Source organism: Triturus cristatus, chromosome 2_1 (genome assembly GCF_964204655.1).
Source record: "Triturus cristatus chromosome 2_1, aTriCri1.1, whole genome shotgun sequence".
NCBI lineage: Eukaryota > Metazoa > Chordata > Amphibia > Caudata > Salamandridae > Triturus > Triturus cristatus.
In genome coordinates this window covers 1,014,329,471-1,014,356,250 of record NC_140581.1, presented here as the reverse complement: position 1 = coordinate 1,014,356,250, position 26,780 = coordinate 1,014,329,471, and the positions used below count along the sequence as shown (strand labels likewise).

Genomic DNA, 26,780 nt, shown 5'->3' with positions numbered 1-26,780 from the left:
CTGGGTAGTCCGGAGGTGGATGGGGAGGGAGTTCCATGTCTTGGCTGCCAGGTGGGGGAAGAATCTTCCTCCGGCGGTGGCTCTGCGGATGCGTGGAACGGCGGTGAGAGCGAGTCTGGCGGAGGGGAGTTGGCGGGTGGGTGTGTGGAAGGTCAGGCGGTTGTTGAGGAGCTCGGGTCCCAGGTCGTGGAGGACCTTGTGTGCGTGGGTGAGGAGTCTGAACGTGATCCTCTTGCTGACGGGGAGCCAGTGCAGGGGTCTCAGGTGTCCGGAGATGTGGTTGTGGCGGGGGATGTCCAGGACGAGTCGTGCTGAGGCGTTCTGGATTCGTTGGAGTTTGGCGGTGGTACCGGCGTAGAGGGTGTTCCCGTAGTCCAGCCGGCTGGTGACGAGTGCCTGGGTGACCGTCTTCCTGGTCTCTGTGGGGATCCATCGAAAGATCTTTCGAAGCATGCGCAGGGTGTTGAAACATGAAGACGAGACGGCGTTGACTTGTCTGGTCATCGAGAGGGAGGAGTCCAGGATGAAGCCTAGGTTGCGTGTGTGGTCCGTTGGCTTGTGGGTGGTGCCCAGGGCAGGGGGCCACCAGGAGTTGTCCCAGGCGGAGTGTGATAATCCCAGGATGAGGACCTCCATTTTGTCTGAGTTCAGTTTCAGGCGGCTGTTCTTCATCCATTCGGTGACGTCTTTCATCCCTTCGTGTAGGCTGGCTCTGGCGGTGTCCGGGTCGTTGGTGAGGGAGAGGATCAGCTGGGTGTCGTCAGCGTATGTGATGATCTTGAGGTTGTGTTGGCGTGCGATGGCTGCGAGGGGGCGCATGTAGACGTTGAAGAGGGTGGGGCTGAGCGATGATCCCTTTGGAACGCCGCAGATGACTTCGGTGGCCGCTGACAGGAACGGGGGGAGGCGGACTCTTTGGGTTCTTCCGGCGAGGAACGAGATGATCCACTTCAGGGCCTTGTCCTGGATTCCGGTGCTCTTTAGGCGTTGCACTATGGTGCGGTGGCAGACGGTGTCGAATGCTGCGGAGAGGTCCAGGAGGATGAGGGCCGCTGTTTCCCCGTTGTCCAGAAGGGATCTGATGTCGTCTGTGGCGGCGATTGAGGGCGGTCTCCGTGCTATGGTTGGCTCGGAAGCCGGACTGCGAGTGGTCGAGGGATCCGTTTGTCTCGAGGAAGTCGGCTAGCTGTTTGTTGACGGTCTCCTCGATGACTTTGGCAGGAAACGGGAGGAGCGAGATGGGGCGGAAGTTCTTGAGGTCGGTGGGGACTGCTGTTGGTTTCTTCAGCAGGGCGCTGATCTTGGTGTGTTTCCAGCACTCCGGGAAGGTGGCGGTGTTGAAGGAGGCGTTGATGATGTCGCGGAGGTGGGGTGCGATGATGCAGTCCGCCTTGTTGAAAATGTGGTGTGGGCAGGGGTCGGTGGGGGATCCGGAGTGGATAGTGTTCATTGTGCGGGTAGTGTCTTCGGTGCTGACCGGGCTCCAGGTGCGGAGGGTGGTGGTGGGGGGGCGTCGATTCGGTGGTGGGGTTTGTGGTTGGTGGGCCGAAGCTGCTGTGTATGTTGGCGATCTTGTCGTGGAAGAAGGCGGCGAGTGAGTCGCAGAGGTCTTGCGATGGAGTGATGTCGTTTCCGGCGTCGGGGTTGGAGAGCACTTTGACGATGCTGAAGAGTTCCTTGCTGTTGTGGGTGTTGTCCAGACGATCCTTGTAGGCTGTCTTCTTCGTGGCGCGGATCAGTTGGTGGTGTTTGCGGGTGGCGTGCTTGAGGGCAGTCATGTTGTCTGTGGTCTGGTTAGTGCGCCAGGTAGCTTCCAGGGAGCGGCAGTTCTTCTTGGAGGTGTGGAGTTCGTCGGTGAACCAAGATGCTTTCTTGCTGCCCTGTCTGCTGGGAGGGTTCTTCAGTGGTGCGAGGGCGTCTGCGCAGTTGGTGATCCACTGTGTGAGATTATTGGCGGCTATGTTGGCGTCCGTTGAACTGGCGGGGGGGTTCTGGCTGAGGGAGGCGGAGAGCTGGTCGTTGGTGGTCTTGTTCCAGCTTCTGCGAGGGGCCTGTTGTGGGCGGTGGTGAGTTGTTGTTCGTCTGAAGCTGAAGTGTACGCAGCTGTGGTCAGTCCATTGGAGATTGGTGGAGTGGTTGAAGGCGACGTACTTGCTGGATGAGAAGATTGGGTCCAGCGTGTGGCCTGCGTAGTGGGTGGGGGTGGTAACCAGTATATAGGCTATAACTCCAAGGAACGGCGGAGCTGACCGGGCTGGTAATCGTGGCAGGACATTGTTCCTTGGAGTCATAGCCTATTAGGCACTCCTACCTCTCGGTCTACAAGCTCATGAGGTCTTTCATTTTTCTACAGCAAGTTTATCAACCATCCAAGACCTATTTAGGCATTACTTACCCTAGGAGGTTATTTTCTTCCTGGCACATTTCTTTTTCTACTTTACATTTACGTTACTACACGGCACAGTGAGTTTTTAGGAAGGGATCCTTAAGGTCCTGAAGAAGAAGCTTGGGGAGCTTCGAAACATGTCGGCAGACATAGGAGGCACAGCTCATTGAGGCATCCACACCTCCTCCCCCACATTTTACTAATACCAGCTCATTGGTATATTAAAATTTTCTAGACTGCAGAGCCAGGTATTTTTTAATTCACATTTCCATTCACTCCAGACCCTTCCCCTCACACCCCCGCATCACACATAGTTGTCTCATAAATATCAGTGCTCCCACGCAAACGTAGGTTGTAGCACGCCCCATCCCGTAGAGGGGCGGGAAGACCCCTATGATGAAGCATGACACCAAGGGCCCTTTGGGTGTGTGAGGGGTATTTTAACAACTAATGTGTATTCTCCACCACTGTGGGATACATATCTATTGTGGGAGATTCTGACATACTATACTTATCTGTGGGTGGCTCACTATGTTTATGTCCAGAACTTGACCTAAGGCACTTGTTCTGCTCATACGAATCACTTGTGTGGTTTTGCAGTGTTGTGCGCAAATACGACTGGTATTAAAGGTCACTTGTTATGATTTCCAGCCAAATTTGGCGGTTTGCCTTGCGTGCTAAAGTGCCTGGAATACTGTGAGGCTATATAATGAAGACTTAAGGACCAGAAAGTGCTGTTGATGTTATGGTCCTGATTAACTATACTTCATATCAAAACTGCTGGATGTAATGTGAAGGGCTGTCTGTTGTCCACAGTGAGTTTGTGTTTTATTTTCTTCTTTGAGTTGGGTATTTGGAGCTTCGTGACAGATGATTAGGTGGACACTGGTTGATTGCAAAAGTTGCACAAGCAATTTTATTGTTTTGGGTTAATTAAAACCATTACACATTTAAAAAAAAGTTTTCATACGTATTTAAGAGAAATTCAATTCTAAAAGCTTAAAAGTCTCTGATGAAAAAGCATCTTTGTTCGGCTTCTTCTGAAGATATTCATCGGTCTGTGCGCAAAGTTTCCAGTTGCGTAAATTAAAACATCATTGTATGTTTTTTGCATTTACACGGGACGCAGCTCTTCCTTGCTTGAGTTCTACTAGTGACAAGAATTTCACTACCTTTCCATTTAGCTGCGGGTCCTTGGGGTCGAAGCATGCAATCACAGCCTGTCTCTGGGTTCAGATCCCTCGTTCATTGAAGTGTGCTTTGAGTAATCCTACCCTTTCTTCCTTTCATTTGGTGCAGGAGCAGATTAGATGTTCCATGTCTAAAGTGCCGTTCCCACATAGTCTGCATGTGTTTCCACATTTTCCCCTCTGCCAGGGTGGGAGGTGAAGCATGGCTGGCAGGATTCCTATTTTGTATTTTAGGAATTGTTCTTTGATCTTCCTGCAGTACCCCAGATTGAAGTATGCCTTTGACCTAAGTAATTTGTAGCCGCTCAGTCATCCAGGTGTGGCTCCTGCAAGCAAAGACAGCTTTGTCTTCAACAAGGGAGATTTTTTTGATGACCATTTTTTACTACTTGCTTTAAGAGCGAATGGGAAGTTTGAGTTTCCCATAGATCGACTAACCCAGTAGTAGCAAGTGAGTCCTTCAAATACTTCCTGGCCGGCGAGTTGGTTATGTTGCAAAGTTCTTGCCAGAGCTGATGGTTCAGTGTATTCCGGGGAGAGTTCTTAATTTTGTGCAAGCACAGTATGTAGGAAGCTTGCCTTGCTAAGAGCTATTTGGTTAGGCTGAACTCCAATCGAGTCTGTGCCGGTGAGGAGTAGGTTGGCAGGTTAAGCATAACTATAGGCCCTGGTGGTGATCAGCAGTTGTGCGTCCCTACCCCTCAGATCCTTGCTTCCATAGGTGATGGAGGGTAAGATTTTAGCTTGGGCTACCCTAAGGAGAGGTGAAATAATGGTCCTGTGAGCTTTGTTTTTAACTGTCTTGGTGGTGTTGCTATTACCATCCCCTTCCTCCTGATGGACTCAAGTTGGTTGGCGTATTGACCGCCCTCGTCGATGGTTACCCCTAAGTATTTGTAGGCAGGAGTGTTCACAAGGGTTTTTTTTCTCCAAGTACCAAGAGTTGGTCTGTTGTTTGCCGTTTATTGTCAAAGTTTTTGTTTTGTTGGTGTTTACTTCTAGATGCTTTTCCACTGTGTACTCGTGCATTTTGTTGAGTAAGCGTTGCAAACCGACTTGAGTGTGGCTTACTAGTAAGACATCGTCTGCATACGAGATACTGGAGATAGCATTGCCCCGAGCCGTGGAGCGTACGCATTACAGGTGCAGAGGTCTGTTTTCATATCTGCTGTGTACAGTTTGAACAGTGTTGTAGCAAGTACGCAGTTGTGTTTAAGCCCTTTGGTAGTTGGTATACACCTCAAAAGATGGGAATAATTACCTAGTTTTATACAGAAACAAAGGACAGTTGGCTTTGTAGCACTGATGCAGCACCAATATGGAAAGTACTGCCAACGATATTTTAACACAATAATAAAAAATGTGTGCCGATTCTGAAAGCACCCTCTGTCCAAAGGTGCTACCTATAAAAGGAAACAAACACATTTTTACTAAATCAGAATTGCACCACTCTTCCATACACGATTCTTAAATGTCCATAAATTCTCATTAGATCCAATAGGTGTAAGAGAAGCAACTCAGTCCAATTGATGACTTTTTTTTATTATTCAAATAATCCTTCAGCCAACGCGTTTCGTCCTACTCTGTTGGGACTTCTTCAGGGCAACTATATGATCTTTGCGACAATTCTCAAAATTGAAGAAAATCATATACAGCGTGATCAATCGTCTTCCAATAACATTGTGCTTCTTTACTGTTCCACTAAAGTACTATATCCAAGGTAATCGCCAACGTCCAAGAAAGTGTAACAGGGTGGTTTCATTCCAGTCCCAAAGAGATAAATAGCTCATCCAGTACGATAGCCAGACAACCGGTGGAACAGGATCAAAACAATATTACTGCAGTCCTTTTTTCAACATAATAATGCAGTCCTTTATTCAGCATGTTACTGAGTTTTCAACATCTCATAGTTTCCTGCATAAAGGAAAACGGGATTAGTTGTAAAGTCATGGCCCAGCGAGCAGCCGCGCCATGTATTGGAGTAAAGATGTATTAAGAGGTTCAAAATAGATGACGGAATGCCTCAGGAGGACAGTTTTCTCTACAGTCTCGCTCGGTTAACATTGTCGAAGCCTGCCTTGAAGTCGAAGCAAAAGTGAATCCCCCTGTTTGGATGATATCGCCTTGTCAATAAGCAATGACTTGGTTAGTATGTTGGTTGATGTTCCTGTGCCTTTGCAAAACCCTGTTTGATGAGGGGGGGGATTATTTCCTTTTCTTTTGCCCAGTCCTGGATCTCCGTCAGTAAGGTACCAGCGAAATATTTTGCCTCTGTCTAGTAATGAAATGAGACACTAGATTTTTGGTGAGGTTTTTGTTGCCGGCATTGTATATCAGTGAAATTATGGAGCTCTTCCATGAAACAGGTAGAAGCCCGGATTCTCTGACTGTATGAAAGAGGGGGCCAGTATTTCTGACCAGCACTCGGGTTCTTGTTTTAAGAGAGCTGGTGGAATCCCTGGAGGCACCTCCCCCCCCCCCCCCCCCCCCCTTTGGAAATTTGGTTCTTAATTTTTGTCACTTAGTTTCCTTTTTAGGTCTCGCTGGCTATCGCGTAAGCGATCGCTCAGTGAGACTCTAGTAAGGGGCTCCCAAAAGTGGATTGCATGGCGAGCACGCGCACAATCACGTGCATCGTGCCGCCATGCAATCCGGTTGGCAATCTAACTTCAAAGGGTCCGCTCCCCCGCCTGGAATGCGCTCCCCCCCCGCCAAGCATGCGGGCCACGCTACGCCGGGCTTGTCTTGTTTTTTTTGTTGCATATTTAGATAGCGCCAACTCGACCCGAAGGTATTGGAGCGCTTTACATAGCACCGTATTTACATTACACATTCAGGAGACGGCAGCGAAGCCGACGGACCACATTCTCTCCCTCCTGCCACGTATTCCATTACATGCATTGCCCTCTTCTTCCTCTCGTTCCACTTTCTGTTTGTTTGTACCATTCGCTCTCCCCTGCCTTGTTCTCTGGCCTCTCTATCTCTCGCAGCTTTTTTTTCATATTTCCCTCCATTTCTTTCTCTCTCAATCTTTCTGTCTCCATCTCTCTGTTTCTCCCAACCACTGTCTATTTATTCTACTTTTTTTATTTTACTCATTCTTTCCATTTCCTCCCCAGCTGGCTGTCTGCACATATTTCTTCTTCTGTGTATATTGTATATTGTTCTTTCTTCTATGTGCTGTCTCTGTCTCGCTGTCCACCTCTCTCTGTCTTATTTAGCCCCCTCTTCTCCATTATGTATTTCCGCTTTCCCCACCCCCCCTGCTCTACCGGCCCCCCTCCCTCCATTTGTACAAGGGGGTAGGGGGATCAGATAAGCCCCTACAGACACAAAGGACGCGATAGGTCACCAGGGTCAAAGGGGAGCCAGCCTTTCCAGAGAAGAGAACAAGCAACTAAAATACAGATTCCAGGTTGCCTTCGAGATAGATAGCGCCTTGTTGCATCCTCACCAGGATATTTTCAATATCAGAAAGTATTGGAGCATCAGCAATGCCCTGCAAGCCTCTTCGCTACTCAATATCACTTTCATATTTAGCCCCAAAGACAACATATAACTTAGTAACGAACAATGTTTAACTCTGCAAAACAACGTTGGCATAGATGTAAACACAACAGCACAACATCTTGCAAACTCTTGAAAAGATAACTTTTTAGTACTTTTATATAGCGCAAACTTGACCCGGTATCTGGTATCAGAGCGCTTTACATAGCACCAGTTGCGTTACATGAGGACACATTCATTTTTGTTGGGCACAGAGAGATTAAGTGATTTGCCCAAAATCACAGGATGTTCAGCGTCATTGACGAGACTAGAACTCGGTTTCCCGATTCGAGGGCGACCGCCCTAGCCGTTAGGCCAACTCCTCTCCCGTTTTAGAAAGATAAAGCAAGAGTGATACGCTACAATAAAAAACTACTTTGGAAAATGAGGACATATGGTTGGACTATTTCACTTAGAAGCAATATCTGCTTACAGACGAGCTGGTCCGGGTTTTAGACTCACCAGGATGTCTTCTGTTAGGGATAAGGGGGTAAATCCATCAGCATCTTTTAGCCCAAAAACACTCCTAGATGTGGCCTGAGTTAGTTGTGAAATACGAAATCTACTTAAAACTCAGAGAAAGCTTAGAGTTTGCCTTAATCTTACCACACCTGTCACCCTGGGACCAAATTGTTGCTCTTTTAATAATATGTATTCCCCAGTGGCTACTAGTATCTATGTATAGTAGGGTGTCATCACTTTAATAAAATATTTGTTTCTTAAATTGAAGCCTATGATATCGACTCACTATCTTAAACCAGCTTTGGCATATTTATATTGGATGGAAAACAAGTATAAATTAAAATTAAAAAAAACAAAAACGCGTATTGAGCCATGACATGCAGTCTTTTAATTTTGAGACATCATCAAACTTATCGCCGATCCTTTCTGCCGAACATGAGTTAGTCTCTTCGCGCCCAACTTGCTCTTCTTTCTGTGGTTTTTATTCGCTATTTTTTTTTTTTGCATAGGCGAGGAGATGTGAGCCGCTTGTCGAGCCTGGGGTTCTACATTCTTTGTAGTTTTGCCGTGAACGGCATATGGGCATTCTCTTTGTGGCGAGGCGCATGCCTTTGGTTTCAGCTTTACATAGTACCAGAGTGTTTGCGATTTTGTCTGTATCGCTCTTCGGCAGTGTATACGTTTTTCCATCTGCGTTCATTTTTGAGTGGCACATCTCTCCGCTTCAAATTACGGACTGCAGCAGAACCGCACACGCTAAAATATATGGCTCTGATAAACCACACTGTATTCAGCTAGGCTTGGGTTGGGTTGCATATCACACAAACCACATGTCTTTGTCTCTACAGACAGCATACGTTATATCCTGGGCGTCCTGCAGCGTCATTTGGTGGAGGCAGAATGTTTAAAATGTGTGCAGTAAACGTCACATTTTGTAACACGCATTTGCAATGCAATAGGTCTCGCAATTGCGAGATTTAGAGCTATTGGCATTGTAAATGACAAGGCCTTTTATTTGTTTTAACCCCTTCGCTGCCAGGCCTTTTCCCCCTCCTGTGCCTAGCCTTTTTTTGGCTATTTGGGGTAGTGCGCGATGAGGCCCCTGTAACTTTTTGACCACAAGGTATCCACGCCAAATTTGCGTCCTTTTCTTCCAACATCATGGGGATTCTTTTTTTTTTTTTTTTTTTTTTTTTTTAAAAGTTTTTATTGAACAATAATTCGATTACAAGCACGGGCCTACAACCACCAGGGCCGGCCGCTAAGTACAGAATGAAATATACATTTATCAAAGCTGCAGTCGGTTCCCGGGGGTCGGCCCCGTAGTGAGTCCGGATAGTTCTAGAGGCACAGGAGACTTAGATCAAACAAACACAGAAAACTAAAAGAAAAACAAAAGGCGAGGCATAAAGACAAACGGCGCAGGTCAGGCTTCCTCCGGGGAACTCCAGGTCAGACCATTAAGCAGCACACGAAAGGAAGGAGTACCGGGAGGCTGGGGACGGGGGGGGGGGGGGCAAGGGAACTGAACGTCCATATGTAGTCATTCCAAAAGGTGCCCGGAACCGTCAAGGGTCAGGGGGACATGGCGATATCGGTGTCCACCAGGGGGGGCGTACAGATACCCCCGCGATAAGCATTCCATTGCCCCCAGATTCTGCCCCATGCCCCCGGCTTACCACGGGCAACATACACAGTCTTCTCCCTGAACATACACCAGTCCATATTCTCCTTCCATACTGACACGGTGGGCGGCCGCTGGGCACCCCAAAGCTGCGCTATATCTCTCTTGGCAATCATGTTCCCCAGGGCCGCCCACCGAGTCTGAGCCGCGCTATAATCATTGGGCTCCCACACATTCAGGACACAGCGACGCACCTCCGGCAGCAGCACAACCCCAGTGACCTGTCCCATAACCGTATGTACCCGGCGCCAGTAGTCCGCCACCTCGCGGCACTCCCACAGGATATGGAGAAAGGTGGCACTGAGCCCACAACCCCGCTTACAGAGCCCATCGTCGGAATATCCCATCGAGACCAAGCGAGGACCCGTCACATACACCCGGTGAAGAATCTTAAGCTGTACCAACCGGAGACGGGCTGGAATGGCGACCTCTTTGGGGGACGACAGTGCAGACTGCCAGTCCTCGTCGTCCAATTCCACCCCATCCCCCGTCCAAGCCTCCCGAAGGCGCACCAAGAGGTCAGCCCGATGATTAATCAGTTTCTTATAAATTAAAGAAATAGTGCTGTCCGGGACATGTCCGTCAAGTATGCGGTCCTCGAGGGGCGAGGAAACCGGGATCGTGGTCCCCTCTCCAAAGACCGAGAGCAGGGCGTGTCGAACCTGGGCATAGCGGAAGAACTCCCTGTCCGTAAGCTCATATTCGGCCTGAAGAGCCGCGAAAGTCTTAACCGCGCCCTTATGCCACAGGTCTCCCACTTTGCTGATACCAATCGTGTCCCACTGGTCAAACCCCTTCGTAGTCCAGAGGCTCCCCAGGCGATCGGAGGCAAACAAAGGAGTAGCACATGTCAGTCGCTCACCCCAGCCCGTGGCCGCAGTGGCTGCCCTCCAGGTCCGCACAGCGATCTTAGTAGGACCCGTAAGGGTCCGGCCAGCCGAGCGGGAGTACAGCGCCCTGTTATAGTCCCCGCCGGGAAGCAGGAACTTGTCCATCTCATACGCCGGGTTCAGGCCAGGCGCATACGTGGCATGGTTGATGGCCGAAAGCTGCGCGGCCCAATAATACCTGCGAATGTCGGGAAGCGCGATGCCCCCGTCATACCAGGGGAGAGTAAGCTTAGCAAGAGCAATACGCGCCCGCCCGTCCCACACCAGTCTCCTCTGCAGGCTCTCTACCTCCCGAAAGTAGGCCACTGGGATGACGTCGAAGGAATTCTGGAGTGCATAGAGGAACCTGGGAAGGGACATCATTTTGAACAGCGCGGCCCGACCCAGCGGGGACAGGGGCAGCCTGCACCACCGGGCCGTATCCTCTCGCAATCGCCGAAGCGGACGCAGGAGATTCAGCTCATAGCGAGCCACCGGGTCCAGCGAAACGTATATCCCCAGGTACTTAAAGCCGCTCAGTGATACCTGGATCGGAAGCCGAGGCGGTAGGAGTGGAGGACCACCGGAGATCGGATAGACGCAGGATTTAGACCAATTGATCGTGAGACCCGAATTACTCCCAAAGGAAGTCAGAACGTCAAAGAGGACGTTGAGCGACTGCCGCGGTGAGGTGAGATATAGGAGAATATCGTCCGCATACAGCGAAACCCGATCTTCAAAGCCCGGGGCCCACCGGATCCCTCGAAGCGAGGGCTCCCAGCGGAGCCAAGCCGCGAGTGGCTCCAGGGCGAGAGCGAAGAGCAAAGGGGACAACGGGCATCCCTGCCGAGGGCAAAGGGCCGAGAGACCCGCCCGTTCACCACCACCTGAGCCATGGGTCCCGTATACAGAAGCTTCACCCAGCCAATAAATCCTTCCCCAAAGCCAAATTTAGCCAAGACAGCCCAGAGGAATGGCCACTCGATGGTGTCAAAAGCCATCGTGGCATCCAAAGAAACCAGCACGGCCGGTTCGGAGAGGAGCTCCGCCCTGGCAAGGGCGCCATGAAGACGCCGCAAGTTAAGAGCGGTGTTACGATGCGGGATGAATCCGCATTGGTCCGGATGAATCAGATCGCACACTACGCTCAACAGACGATTAGCAAGGACTTTCGCCAGGATCTTAGGCTCCGCATTTAGCAGTGAAATAGGCCGGTAAGAAGTACAGCGATCTCGCGGCTTGTCCTCCTTGGGGATAACGACTATCGTGGCCAAACGCTGATCGGCCGGGAGGGAACCCGCCGCCAGAGACTCACGGAACATGCGACTGAGGAAGGGCGCAAGCTTGTCAGGGCGCAATTTATATAGCTCAATGGGCAGACCGTTGGGACCCATAGCCTTGCCCGAGCGAAGGGAGCGGATCGCGGTCGCTATTTCATCCACCGACAAGGGGGCGTCCAGCCGCTCACGGTCCTCAACGGACAGGCAGGGCACGGCGATATCCCTCAGTAGAAGGCGAGAGTCGTCCTCATCCCTGTCAGTCACTGGGGAGTACACAGCCCGGAGGTGGTCGGCAAAACATTCCACAATCTCGTCAGGCTCCGTCACACACACACCATCCGCAGCACGCAACTCCGGGACCACACGATTCACTCTCTCCTTCCTGTCCAGCCACGCGATCAACTTTCCCGCCTTGTCCCCGGCATCGTACAGTCGACCCTGCTGCTCCCTATACATAGTTTTGGCCGCGTCAGTGACCAGGGACCTATATTCACACTGTTTCAGGCTGAGGGCATGGAGCCCGTCCGGAGTAACATTCGCCTCCAAGGCTGACTCCAGCCCCAAGATGTCAGTCTCCAGCCTCACCACTGCCTCACTCTTGACCCTCTTAGCCACCACTATCTGGGAAAGGGCGTGTCCGCGGATCACGGTTTTAAAGGCTTCCCACAGGGACATTGCAGAAGACACCGACCCCTCGTTATCCAGGAAGTATTGGTCCATAGCCTTAACCAGGCTGTCACGAGTCGTAGGGTCTCGCAGGTACCATGGGTTAATGGGAGCGATCCGCCCTGCAGACCGCGGCCCGGTGTCAAAAACAAGCCACAGCGGAGAATGGTCGGAGATACCCCGCGCCAGGTGCCTAACCTCTCGAATCCGACCAGTCTGCGCCGCGGGCATAAGGAAGTAGTCTAACCTAGAGAGACTCCCATGCGCCCCCGAGTGAAAGGTGAATTGACATTGGGTCGGATGCATTAATCTCCAACTATCCACCAGGCCGAAGGTCTCCAGCATCCCACCCAGCCATGCCTGGGCAGCGGGGAGGGTCCTTGGTGGGTGACGATCCAGTTCACCCGAAACCACAGAATTAAAGTCCCCGCCCATGAGCAGGAGGCTGTCCGGAAGGTCAAGCAGCATTCGACCCAAGTCGGTGAAGGTGGAGTTCTGGAGGCCCGGGGGGACGTAAACTGAAACCAGGGCAAGGGGCTGCCCCTCCCACCTCCCAATCAAACACACATAGCGCCCTCTGTCATCCGAGACTATCTTAGTGATCTCCACCGGAAGTGAGGTTCGCAGCAGAATGCCCACCCCCCTGGAACCAGTTGTGAAACCAGAATGGGCCACGAGGCGGTATCCTCCCCTGTTCATTGCATGACAAACATTGCCCACCAGATGCGTCTCCTGGAGAAACACCACATCAGGAGTCAAACGACGCAAATATTGCAGTACTACACCCCGCTTGATACGGTCCCCCAACCCATTGACGTTCCATGACATAAGCCTCAACCCGTCCCCCCCCCATCCCCCCCAATAGATCAAGGGTCCCCCAGCCTGCAGCACAGTTCCCAAATGAGGACAAAAATCAGTACCTCGCCCTGTAAACAAAAAACACACAGCAAAACAAACCCTCCTCCCCCCCAACCCCACCCCAGGACCAACTCCCCCCACCCTGCACCCCTGCGGGCCAAAAAACCCCCCCAACTTGCAGTGTGCCTGTCGCCCCACTAACCCCATTCTACGAAAAGAACCCAGAGGAGGTAAGGGACCCGTCCCCGCCCGCCCCCCCTCACTGGTCCTGGTAAAACACAATATGCAAATGAAATAAGACCCGACTGTACAGTGCAAAAAAAGGGCAAAATCAAGGACCAAAAGTCATTCTAAAGGGGACCCATCACCTGCGGTGCCCGCAGAGGGTCCGGGACGGCCACCTCCGTCCGGCAGAGAGTCCAGCCAGTCACTTGCAGCCACAGGAGAGTCAAAAAAGGCTGTCCGATCCCCATGTTCCACTCGGAGTTTTGCAGGGTAGAGCATCGAATACTTTAGGCCCAGCTCACGGAGACGACGCTTCACCCCTTGGAATCCCATCCGTTGTTTCTGGACCAGTTGCGTGAAGTCCGGGTAAAAATTGATGGTCGAGTTCTCATGACGAACCGGGCCGTGGGTCCGTGAGGCCTGCAGAATAGCGTCGCGGTCCCTGTAGTAGAACAGTTTGGCCACGATAGGCCTCGGGGGGGCCCCCGGCCGTGGCCGACCGCCCGGAACTCGATGGGCCCGCTCCACGGCAAAGAACTTACTTAGGCCAGCCGAGGACAACTGTTTCAGGATAAGTTCCTCGACCACGAGGTCAACCGGGCGGCCGTCAGAGGACTCCGGTACACCTATGACGCGGATGTTATTGCGTCGGGCCCGTCCCTCGAAGTCCTCAAGCCGCCGGGCCATATGGTCGTTAACCACCCTGATGTCTCCAAGCGCGGCCCGCAGATCCGACACATCCGCACCGAGGGTGGAGGTCCGTGCGTCGAGAGCCTGGACCTTCTCGTTAGTTTTGGAGAGGTCGGCCCGGATCAGGGTGACATCGATCGCGACAGTGTCAATCTTACGGGCCAGGGCCTCATATTGCGTCGCGATGGTTTCCCTGATGCCATCAATGGCGCCCATAATGTCCTGCAAGGATAGTTCCGTCGTGGCGGTCGCGCCTCCTTCCGCAGTATCCGAGGGGAGGCCAGCAGCGCCAGAGGGCCCCCTGCCCTGGGTGTAGCGGTCCATGTTATTGCTCTGGACTGCCCCCCCGCGGAGGGAAGCCTTGGTCTTGCGGCCCTCGGGACCCCCTTTGCCCCCCATGTGAACACGGTCACCCGAGGGGACCTCCAATCAAGAGGTGTAAGGCACCAGCAAGAAGACCACAAAATGTCGGTATAGGGGGTCCGAGGCGATAGGCGCTCTAGTGGCAGCTGAAAGAAAACCTCATGCAGAGGCCCAGGAAGCACCTCTCCACCCCGAGCGCACCCCCCTGCCGGTCTCCTGAAGTGCAAAACCGAAACCGAAAGTGGTGGATCGGCAGCTGGCACCGCGCTGAAGCCGCTGTTGTTCAATTGCAGCCCGGTCCCTCGGGTCACCTTCACCCCGGTCACCTCCGTCGGGTGGGTCCCAAAAGTTCCGACGACGACAACTCAGGATTCCCAGGTCCGATTTGAGTTTTGAAAAGAGATATACGCTCAGCTGGTCTTTATCTCCCAGATTCCATAAGCCACGTCAGGATATTCTCAGGATAAATTCCGAGGAGCAGAGAGGGTCCGGGGAGCCCTGTGCTCACGCGGCCATCTTGGATGCGCGCTAGGCTCCTCCTCCATCATGGGGATTCTTAAGGTACTTGGGGTTTGTGGATTCTCCTAGAGGGGTCACAGAAATTAGCCAAAATACAGCAAAATGTTTTTTGTTTTTTTTTGAAAAATGGGAAAAACGGGCTGCAAATGAAAGCATCTGGGTTTTTCCCTGCAAATGTTATCAAAAAAGGGTTTGTGGGGTTGAAATCACAATTTTCCCAGTCTTTCGGGGATAGCAGACTTTTGTCAGAAACCCAACATTTTTTACACAGGTTTGGCATTTTTCTGGGACATAGCCTATTTTTGCTATTTTTTGTGCTTTTGACCTCCTTCTAGTTAATGGCAGAAATGGGTACAAAAGCAATAATGGATCCTGGAAAGCTATACATTTTCGAGAAGAAGACTAAATTCTGAATTCAGCAAGGGGTCATTTGTGTAGATCCATCAAGGTTTTTTTACAGAAACAAACAGTTAAATATAGGATCATTTTGAAAATTAGTGGAAAAAAACAACCTTTTGTATCAACGTTTTCACCTGTAACTTCTTCTAATTATGACAGCTCTTTGAAAGCAATATACCGTTGCATCCGCTGTACATTACTGGTTGTGGGGATATATAGGACTTGTAGATTCACCAAGAACCCGACAAACCCAGAGCCAAAAACTGAGCAGTAACTTGCAATGGTTTTTTTATTATGTACCGGGTATATAGTAATTATTCTGTAAAAATGTGTACATGGAAAAATCGGTATGAAAGACACCTATGTATTTCTGAAATGGGGACAAAATATAGAGTTTAGAAACAGTATATATTTGCACATTTCTGAAATTTGGAATACTCATACTAGCATGAGATTTATCAGTCATTTTTTAGAATGACTACTTTTTTACACAATATCTTTCATTTGGAAGGCAGAAATGCATCGAAAGTCAATAGATAATAACAGTTCCTTTACAAATCTGAATTACCCTAAGTCTCCCGAAAAAAATGGTACCTCACTTGTGTGGGTAGGCATAGTGCCCACGACAGGAAACGGCGCAAAACGCAACGTGGTCACAACTCCATATCGCAGCGAAAATTTACCTTTTTTAGGTCTCGCTGGCGTTGCAGCGCGAAGCGCTGCCGCCAACGAGACTTATTATTGCCGTGTTTGCTCCCAAGGGAGACAGACCAGGGCACGCGCAGTGATCGGGGTCTGTGGACGCGCTTCTGCGACACGCTTGCGCAGACGCATACGCCCCCAAGCGCGCGCCACGCTCCGCCGGGCTTGTTTAAGTTACCAGCTCAAGAACATTCACAGTAGTTACAACTTTACAATTGAAATTTAAAGGCGTCATCTAGTGTTTACGATTAGTGAGACAACATTTAATGCTGGGTACGCCATTCAAATATTACATTGCAACAAAGTAAAATGAGCCAGGTCCCTTTTTCTATGTTTGATATTACCCGGAAACGTTGGAGTACAGTGCCCGCTTCCAGTTGGTTCATCCATTCACTTCCGGTTCGAAGCTGCAAACATGGAGTACAGCCTGTGGAGAATGAGACTGGACTCTTGAGTGCGACAGCAGGAGTCTGGTTAGGAAAAACGGCCTCTCGCAGGCTGTCGATGGAGCCCGGGCCGGGCGCACAGTGCCGCGCAGCTTCCGCCTTTCTCTAGGGGCGTGCGGAATGCTCTTACCCTGCCCAGGGAGGGGACCGGGCGTAGTGTAAAATTGCGCACCAATTTAAGCGTCCAGGGCTAACTGGAGTTACTGTCAGTCCCTTCCCCGTGCAGTGAGCCTCCGGGGCTTCAAGGCCACCATGGCCCCTGTGCAACTGGAGACGGGCGGCCAGTTGGTACCTACTGGGGGGCCCGCCTCAGCTCCTCCGCCACCTCCCCCCGGTTCCGCTGTGGTTGCTGGGAGCACCGGCTACAGGATGAGCACCCTAATAGATTTTCTCCTGCAAAGAACTTACCAAGAGATTACCGTGCTTTCTGATTTGTAAGTATTGGAGAACCCGTGTTCTATATCCTTAGATGTCACTGCACCATTTCTTTTATTTCTTTGCTACACGTTTCCCTATTCTATACGATACTCATGCTATGCCACAGTATTTGATAGCCTATAGGTCTCTTCACCCATTTTTCAGTAAATGTTCTCTCAATCTCTTGGGTCACAACTCACCATCTGCAAATTACCCCCTTTCGCTGTCCATAATGTCAGCCCACGGCTTTTCACTTTATTTTATTCCCCCTTCGTTAGTCCAGAATAAACTAGCGTTTTGTAACCGCCTCCTCTCTGACCACTGAAAACTCAAATTCCTCATTTTGGCAAATGATCAAATCTTTACCAAGCAGACGTGGCTTCTCACATCAAGGCTTTATCTCCTCTTATTGCCAACTGGCTGGCTAAATCCCTTTCAGAAGTGCATTTACAGATTTCTCACCCTCTTATTCACTCTTGAAGAGGTCCAAATCTTTCCCACCCACGTACTTTTGAAGGACCACCCACACAACACCCCTAATTCCCCACATTGCATCCAACCTGACTGTCTCATTTATAAATACTGCCAGAGCGAAATACGATTGTCAGATCTGCCATCATTGCTTTTGAGTGTGGCCATGGTTTATCGCCCCCCCATTCTCTACTTGCCAACTTGCTGATTTGCCCCCGTAGCCACCGCTGCTTAATTGCCACTATCTATAGTCCATGTCATAGCATCTAGTCTCGGGGTTTTTAAGTTCTTCATACCCCATCCACTTGGAAAGTGACCATTTGAGGCAGACATCAGTCTTTATAATGTATTGAAGGATCCCATGATTCACTTTCCTTAAGTTAAGGACTCTGATTTCTGTTGTTCTCAATACGTTCTAGCTCTACTGTCAGTGTTGGTTAATGAACAATTTTGGGACTATTATCACGGCCTGTTTCAATTCAAATAATCTTTATTTTCGATCATTTAGATCATCAAAGATATAAATACTTAACAATTGTTAAAATTTAAAAGTTCCCAGTGTACTAGACATTTCAATGTAAACAATGACTTTCAAAAATTCCATAAAACAGAGGTTTAAAAACATGAGAAAGGTTGTTAAAATCATTTAACATTGTACAACCCCCCCCCCCCCCCCCCTTTTTTAAAAGACTAGATCGGACATACCACATGGCCATTAAAAACTTTGCCATTGCAAAGACAATTGGAGGTGACAGATCAGATTTTAGTATTCTAAACGCAGGCAAGAATTTCCTAAACCCCATATTTTTAAGAATGGGTAGGAGCCAATACTTCCTCGCTCTTCGATAGGCTTTACAGAAAAGGACCACATGTAAGTCACTTTCCCGGGGGTATGTACAGGCTGGGCATTGCTCACTTGTTGGAGGTTGGGACCAAGTGGTGGTGAAAGCCCTCAGAGGTAGAGAGCCATATCTCCACTGTAGATAGAGCTTTCTTGCCAACACAGGTGCCATGCCATCCAAAACACTTTCCATTAGGTAGGAGTCTTTTGATTGTATGAATAGATTAGACAGTGAGCCCAACCGTGTGTTGTCTAAAGCGGTGTTCAACTTCGACTGATAGTAAAGTTTAGCAAGTGCCTTTCGGGGGATCCTCGTGCTTGAGTTTGCGCGGTCGGTCCATAATTCCGTTAGACCTAAACTTTCACAAGATCTTTTTATGTAGGTGAGCCATGGGATATTACTAGTGTTAGGTAAGGCCAGGAACTCCTGTAGCTCGCTTCTGTAATCGCTTAGGTCCTCGCTACTCCATAGTCGTTGCCAAAAAGATAGTGGTTTTAGGCCAAGTTCCTCGGCGATGGGCTTAAGTCCTAGGTCCAGTCTCAGAGGAAGCAAAGGCGTGCTAGGAGGGAGGGCCACCAACTGCCTGAGAAATTTGTTCTCTATGCTTGTTAAGCAGGAGTGTGACCCCACAATTCGCCACCGTATGTAACTGAGCCCCGAGCTTGAGATTTATAAATCTGTATTATGGGGCCCAGTGGGCGGTATATAGAATTACCCACCATTCTGGAAATACCACCCACTTTCTGTGAAAGCTTCATGTTTGCCTTGATGATATGTGTCCCCATGTCATTTTCTCATTCAGGGTTACCCCCAAATATTTAAAAGTGGAAACCCTCTCCAAACGCACTGTACCCAACAATGGGTTAGGACGTGTTGAGGGGGTAGGGTTCAGGATCATATATTTTGTCTTGGAGGCATTAATTTCAAGGCCCCTCTCAGTACAAAATTGCAAGAACCCGTCCACTACCCGTTGAATTCCCATAGGGGATTTAGACAGCAGCAGGGTGTCATCCGCAAACATTATGGCGGGCACCCTGCTGCCATTCAATCTGGGGGCGTCAATGTCATCTATACTGGACAGGTGGGCGATTACCCCGTTGACGAAGAGGCAGAACAGGGTAGGTGCGAGTACGCATCCCTGCCTCACCCCCCTGTCAACGGGGAATCTTTCTGTTAAGCCCCCCCTCCTGCCGCACCTGACCCGCGCGTAATTGTCCTGATGTAGTTTAATCAGGATGGCCAGGATGTCTGGCGGGACCCCCAGATCCTCAAGGACATTCCAGAGTTTGGATCTAGGCACCAAGTCGAAGGCGGCACGCAAGTCCACGAACACCGTGAATAAGCTGCCCCCCTCGACGAGTGCCGTCCTCCATTAGATAAGGTTGAGGCGAAAAATTTGGTCCATGGTGGATACCCCCTTTCTGAATCCGGCCTGGTATGGGCTCAGGGTAGCGGTTTCATCTATCCAATTCTGGAGACGATCTAAAATGAGTCTCCCAAAAAGTTTTTGGGACACATCTATCAGGCTGATGGGCCTGTAGTTGGATGGGAGCAGAGGCGAGCCTTTCTTGAAAATCGGAACCACCTCTGCGCCCAGCCAAGTACAGGGCACCTCCATCCCCTTTAGAACCGCATTAAACAATACCAGGAGATAAGGGGCCCATATATCTGGTTCCTGTTTGAAAAGGTCACCAGGGAGACCATCCAGACCGGGTGCCTTGCCAGTTGAGAGGCCTAAAATGGCAACCCGGACCTCCTTTTCGGTAAATGGAACCCCTTCGGGGTAGTTATATACAAGTGGGGTTTCACAGTCTCCATGCCCTACTTCCACTGTATAAAGAGACTTGAAGTGCTCCTGCCATGACTTAGGGGAGATATTCGGTTCTATTGCCGAAACGAGTTCCTCAGAACCTGTGTTAACAATTCTCCAAAACCTCCGTGAATCCGCGGAGGCTAGGGAGCTAGCGAGTTCTTCCCATTTGTTCTGGTCCCACTCAATCTTGGCATTAAAGACCAACTTCTTGTATTCACATCTCCTAGCTTGAATCTCAGGCCTACTTTTACGATTCTTGATACTCGACAAAAGATCCCTCCTTGCCCTGCGGCACGCTGCATTATACCATGAGCGCTGGGTCTTGCCACCCGCCCTCCTTACGTTCTAGCTCTACTGTCAGTGTTGGTTAATGAACAATTTTGGGACCATTATCACGGCCTGTTTCAATTTCTGCAAATTGCTCACTGTGCCACTGGATTCAATCTAGCCTGGCTGATTAAGGGTGACATATCCTGAAACCGGTCCCAGGATGCTTGTTTCCGGTCCAGGGAGAACCTGGCTTGGCAGTTTGGTCTGGACTGTTCCCATGAGGCACAGGGTCAAGACTGATTTGCATATGGCTGGGTCCAAACTGGGGTGGCATAGTGGGCAAAAGAATGATGGATTTAACCCAGATCTTTTGACTGGGGGAGAATGTCTGAATCATTCAGCATTCCGTCCATGATTTGTTGCAGTTTCAATTTCTGCAATGACATTCACTTTGGCTGTATTTTACTCCACTTACATCGACTTAGCATAAATATTATTTATTGCGGATTCGCTTATTTGCTAATGAATTTACCATCTCACATGGTCTATTTATCCACGTAACTCAACTCTACAATGCGTTTGCCCTCTATTTAAACCACCCCTCTTTATTCTCCTGCTTTTGTTCGCCCTTTCTCATATCAACCGTGTATTTGAGATTTGTTCTCTGTGCCGATTTCCTGCCCCAGTTTCCACAACCCATCACAATACTGTTAGCCCATCTACATATTCCATGCGTTCCTACCTCAAAACTTGTCTCTTCTTAGCCTTACAAGGCCCAGTAAAACACATTCTTTTCCAAGTCTCTTTCTAAATGTCATCACTCTCAAATTGTTTTTTTCCATGTAATGTCCCTTTGATGGGAAGAGGAGGTTTGTAAGGTGGGATTATCAGGCAAGTGACACTACTCGGGCTCCCTGTAGGTGAGCATTCAGGGAGAATCCCTCTTCATTACTACCTCCACCTGACCCCTGACTCTGCAGCGCACTCTCTTACAGGCTTGATTATCCACTTTTCTACCACCCCTTTCCAGTGCATCTTATCTCACAGCTGACCTTGGTCCCTAGCCCCATACCAGCCACCATCCGGTTCCTCTTTCATTATTTCTGGTAAACACATTAGTAAAATTACCTCCAAACTTGAAACATTGAATATAGCAGTAAATATAATTAGCAAGCACTTTAAAGTATGTTCCACGGTTGCCCTAATGACCTGACTGCTAATTAAATAGACATGCATTTGCAATGCAATAGGTCTTGCATTTGCAAGAGTTTATGCTATTGGCATTGTAAATGACAATGCCTTTCATTTATGTTTTAAAAACCAACACATAAATAAAAGCTCAAATGCAAGACTTATTGCATTGCAAATGCTTGTTTTAAATCTTGCGCCTCTTCTGGCCATGACGCTCCCTCATCCTGCAGGTTGTCAAATTCTTCACTCACAACCTTCCTTCATCGAGAGAGCACTTCTGTAATGGGGACACGTGTGGATGGCAATTTATTTATGTAGCACTTACTACTTCTGATGAGGCATCGTGATTTAGTTGTTTCGGCTCTGAATGTACATAATGTACAGTGTCTATTGTGCCTTTTATTAAAGGGCTCTGACGTCAACTCGGACTACATGCGCACCATATAAAAAAAAAATAAGCATTTCTGCAGTGTGAACCCTCTGGCTGCCCTTCAGACAGACCCTGTCCGCCACCCGTTCCCAGCAGACACTTAAAGACATGCCCGCTGCGCAGGCCTCCAGCACATAGGCCATGCAATGAATGAACATTACTGCCCCTAACGTATGTCTTCCCCGCATGTCCACATCAGTGTTCCGACCTGCTATTGGTTATGAAGGACTTGTTGGGTGCAAAGTGATAGGTGCAGCATACCAATGAAAAGCACCGAGTAGATAGACTTCTGTGCTGAAAGTACCTGTGTAAAAAACACAAATCAATGTTTGTAATATGTGTTATCAATTGCATGGCTTTGTAAAAAGTAATTGTTTTTTATGTATTTTGTATGTTTGTATGTACCTGTAGGGGACAGTGGAGCAGTAAATCTTGTGTTTATTTTACATTAAAATGCCCCTTTTGAAGGATGTTCGTTTGAACGTGGAGTGCTGTCTAGAAGGATTTAGGCGAGTGCCACAGCATTGTTTCACATTGTAACTCATTCTCAGGGGATGACCGTACAGGACTAGATCCTCTGTGGGTACATATCACCCCGGATTCACAGTGCCCATTTCAAACTCAGAGGGATGAAAGGCAAAGCTGGTCTAGTAAGAATGTCCGTCTCAGCTGATTGTTGCACATAGCAGCAACAGGCGCGTTGACACGATGGGCTATACTGCCTCGCTGTGTATCCTATTAAGTTCTCCTCTCTATGCCTTGTAGAGGTCCCATGTGGATACTAGGCAAACAAGCTAACGGCTGGTCTACTGCTTGGCGGCCCAGCCTCCTGCCTATTGGCATTGCAAATGAGAATGCCTTGTATTTGTTTTAAAACCCAAAACATAAATAGAAGGCATTGTCATTTACAATGCCAATAGCTCAAAATCGTGTGAATGCGAGACCTATTGCATTGCAAATGCTTGTTTTGCAAAGTGCCTAGCTCTAGTTTTTGAACCCTAGCTCTGCGGGCACCTTGGGAAACCTAGCAAACCTATACATTTTTGAAAACTAGACACCCAGGGGAATCCAGGATGGGGTGACTTGACTGCCTCCCACCAGGGTCTGTTACCCAGAATCCCTTGCAAACCTAAAAAATTGTCAAACAAAAACAAATTTTCCCAACATTCCTGTGGTGGAAAGTTCCGGAATCTGCGTGGATCCACAAATTTCCACCCACCCCGCGTTCCCCAAAGTCTTACGAGAAAAACGGTACCTCACTTGTGTGGGTCAGCCTAGTGCCCGCGACAGGAAACGGCGCAAAACGCAACGTGGTCACACCTCAATTTCGCAGTGAAAAATGACCCTTTTTTGGCAAAATGACTAGCTGTAGTTTTTGAACCCTAGCTCTGTGGGCACCTTGGGAAACCTAGCAAACCTATACATTTTTGAAAACTAGACACCCAGGGGAATCCAGGATGGGGTGACTTGACTGACTCGCACCAGGGTCTGTTACCCAGAATCCCTTGCAAACCTAAAAAATTGTCAAACAAAAACAAATTTTCCCAACATTCCTGTGGTGGAAAGTTCCGGAATCTGCGTGGATCCACAAATTTCCACCCACCCCGCGTTCCCCAAAGTCTTACGAGAAAAACGGTACCTCACTTGTGTGTGTTGGCCTAGTGCCCGCGACAGGAAACTGCGCAAAACGTAGTGAGGTAAAATAAAAATTGCCTATCTCAAAACCACCTGGTTTTGCAAGGGGGGTCACTTGGGTTTTTGGCCCGGTGCTCGGCGGCCATCCAGGGAAACCTACCAAACCCATACATTTCTGAAAACTGGACACCCGGGGGCTTCCAGGGAGGAATGGCTTGCGTGGATCCCCCAACGTTTCCTTACCCAGAATCCCCTGCAAACCCCAATTTTAGCTGAAAAAATAACTTTTTTCACACATTTTCGTGTGGGAAAGTTGTGGCATCACCGGGCTCACTCAAATTTCCCACCTCCCAGCGTTCCCCTGGGTCTCCCGGTAAAAATGGTGTCTCACTTGTGTGGGAGGCCCAAGTACCCGCGACAAGCAAGGGCCCAAAACGTAGTGATGCGACATCAACATTGCCTATCCCAAATGTCGCATCACTACGTTTTGGGCCCTTGCCTGTCGCGGGTACTTGGGCCTCCCACACAAGTGAGGCACCATTTTTACCGGGAGACCCAGGGGAACGCTGGGAGGTGGGAAATTTGAGTGAGCCCGGTGATGCCACAACTTTCCCACACAAAAATGTGTGAAAAAAGTGATTTTTTTTTTTCAGCTAAAATTGAGGTTTGCAGGGGATTCTGGGTAAGGAAACGTTGGGGGATCCACGCAAGCCATACCTCCCTGGAAGCCCCCGGGTGTCTAGTTTTCAGAAATGTATGGGTTTGGTAGGTTTCCCTAGATGGCCGCCGAGCACGGGCCAAAAAGACAGTTGACCCCCTTGCAAAACCAGATCGTTTTGACATTGTTTGTTTCTACAGCGTGAGAATTTCGGCACAATATTGCAAGGAAAATGTGACAGACATTTTGAGGTTTGCAGGACATTGTGGATAAAATAACTTTTTGGAATTCACAAGAGAGACATCACCATGAACTCCCATGGGTTTACGACAATATCTACAGTTGGTGGGTTATTCTTACATGGAACATACACCTTGGCAGAGAAACTAAAAAGACAAGATTCCTGCACAGCCATCTATTCCTCAAAAGCACACACATACTGGTTGGATTTGGCATGAGGGCGAGTGATGGTTCAGTATATTAAATTTTATTAACAAGAGATTTCACAAAAATGAAATGCACTGTCAATTAAATGGAGAAAAAACTGAACCAATGACTCGCAGCTCGTGAGCTGTAAAGCCACGGCAAGGCACCAACCGCTTTACAGGCCATTCACACACCTTTCATACGTGATGCACACAAGACCATTCGCACCACCAGGCACAAAAACAACACATTACAAAATTCACAAAAGGGACAAGGTACACCCTGCTTCAGAAAGGCAAATATTACTGCACAGCCATCTAATCCTCAAGCACACACACATACTGGTTGGATTTGGCACGAGAGTGAGTGATGGTTCAGTATATACAATTGTATTAGCAAGTGATTTCACAAAAATGAAATGCACTGTTAATAATTGAAAGGGCGAGAAACTGAACCATTGACTCTCAGCTCGTGAGCTGTAAAGCCACGACAAGGCACCAACCTCTTTACAGGCCATTCATACACCTTTCATACGTGTGAGACATACAAAACCATTCACACCGCCAGCCGCGGCCCATCACATAACAAAACTCACACCAGCACACAGCGCCATTCAAGGGCCCATCACTTTCACACACCCACATTCCTGACACAGCAACTACACAACATGATGGATTGCGTGGAGTGGTACTCAGCTAGCAGTGTGTGTAGTGATCAGCAGCAAGTCACTACTCCCAGACAGGCAGCCGAGCGCCAGTCCACGCACACCGCTAGCCGAGCGCCAGTCCACGCACACCGGCAGCCAAGTACCAGTCCACGCACCCCGCCAGCCAAGCACCATTCCACGCACACCGGCAACCAAGTGCCAGTCCACACACACCGCCAACACATTTAGGATTTTTTTTTTAGACCAAAATAAAAACACAAACAAATCGCAAATCGATAGAAATCTACAAACACAAAATCAGAAACTAAACACATTGCACTAACGCCAACCTTGAAACAGAATCAAATTTTTCAAAGAATACAGACGAGGCAGTTCACTTTACCACTCATGAATGCTCCCAAAAATTATTTCCGTGTGGTACGCTCTAAAACGAGCTGGGACACACAGCCCAAGTTTAGAAGGACAGTCGGGGCAGTACATACGAATCTCTTTCCGCGTACCTCTTCGCCAACAGACTCTGCATCTCCTAGTGGGAAAATCTTTTGCCGGTGTGGGAGGGATGAAATCAGGAAAGTTGCAATCTTTCAATCGAACCACATCCTCCACCACTCCAAATCTAGGAACACTTGCCTGTTCCACAACAACAAGGCTAGCTATCACAGAGTGCTGAAACTGAAGAAATGTCAACTTTGACGCAGGAGAATACTCCTTGAACACAATAAAAGCATTGAAACTTGCTAATTCGAAGAAATGGATGGCCAACTTCTTATACCAAACATAAGCCTTCAGAATAGCAGAGTAAGTTTCCAACCTCTGATCTACTCTGTCAACACCACCCATGTGCTTATTGTAGTCTAGAATGCATACAGGTTTGCGCACTTCAGCAACCTAACCCCAAACAGGATGGATGGTAGTCGGCATGTACACATCCCTCCTGTCCACAAATTTTACAGCTAGTAGTTCATCACTACGCAAGGAACTGCACTGCCCCCTCTGAAGTTTTTTGCAAACAAGCTCTTTCGGATAACCTTTACGGTTAGAGCGGATTGTGCCACATGCAAAAGTGTCCACTTTATACAATTCCTTAAATAATTGCACAGCAGTATAGAAGTTATCAAGGTACAAATGGTGGCCTCTGTTAAACAGTCTTCTAGCAAGACCCCACACAATTTTCTCTGAAACTCCAAAAGTGGACGGACAACCTGGGGGGTCAATAGTAGAATCTCTTCCAGTGTACACATGAAAATTATAAACCTATCCTGTCCTACTCTCAGATAACATATACAGCTTAATTCCATAGCGTGCCCTCTTGCTAGGGATGTACTGCCTAAAAACCAAATGGCCCTTGTAGCTGTGTAGAGGGGGACTTCAATTCCCAGGCTCCTGAGCGCCGAAGTAGGAAGCCGGCGTTGTATCATTCGCGCCTGGAGGCACTATAAATTTCAGCACAGGCCCCGCTAAGCCCGGGCAAAGGGCGGGCCGTCCGTGGTCGTCAGGGGCCGCAGGAGGACGGGACGGGCCACCCCTCTAAACACCGGTATTCCGGGACCTGTACATTGTAATGAGTGCCCATTATCACTCCTGAGACTTTAATGTGTATTTGTGTCTAAGCCAGGGGTTTTATGTTGCATTGTTTTATCATCAAACCCCCAGCAGTGTATTTTGACGTGGCTGT

The 26,780-nt window shown here is 49.1% G+C and overlaps 1 protein-coding gene across 2 annotated transcripts in view; it reads left to right on the top strand.

The window, feature by feature from the left end:
* TOPORS (TOP1 binding arginine/serine rich protein, E3 ubiquitin ligase) overlaps positions 1–26,780 on the top strand; it is an 88,741-nt gene that overhangs the window by 1,637 nt on the left and 60,324 nt on the right. The window lies entirely within an intron of this gene.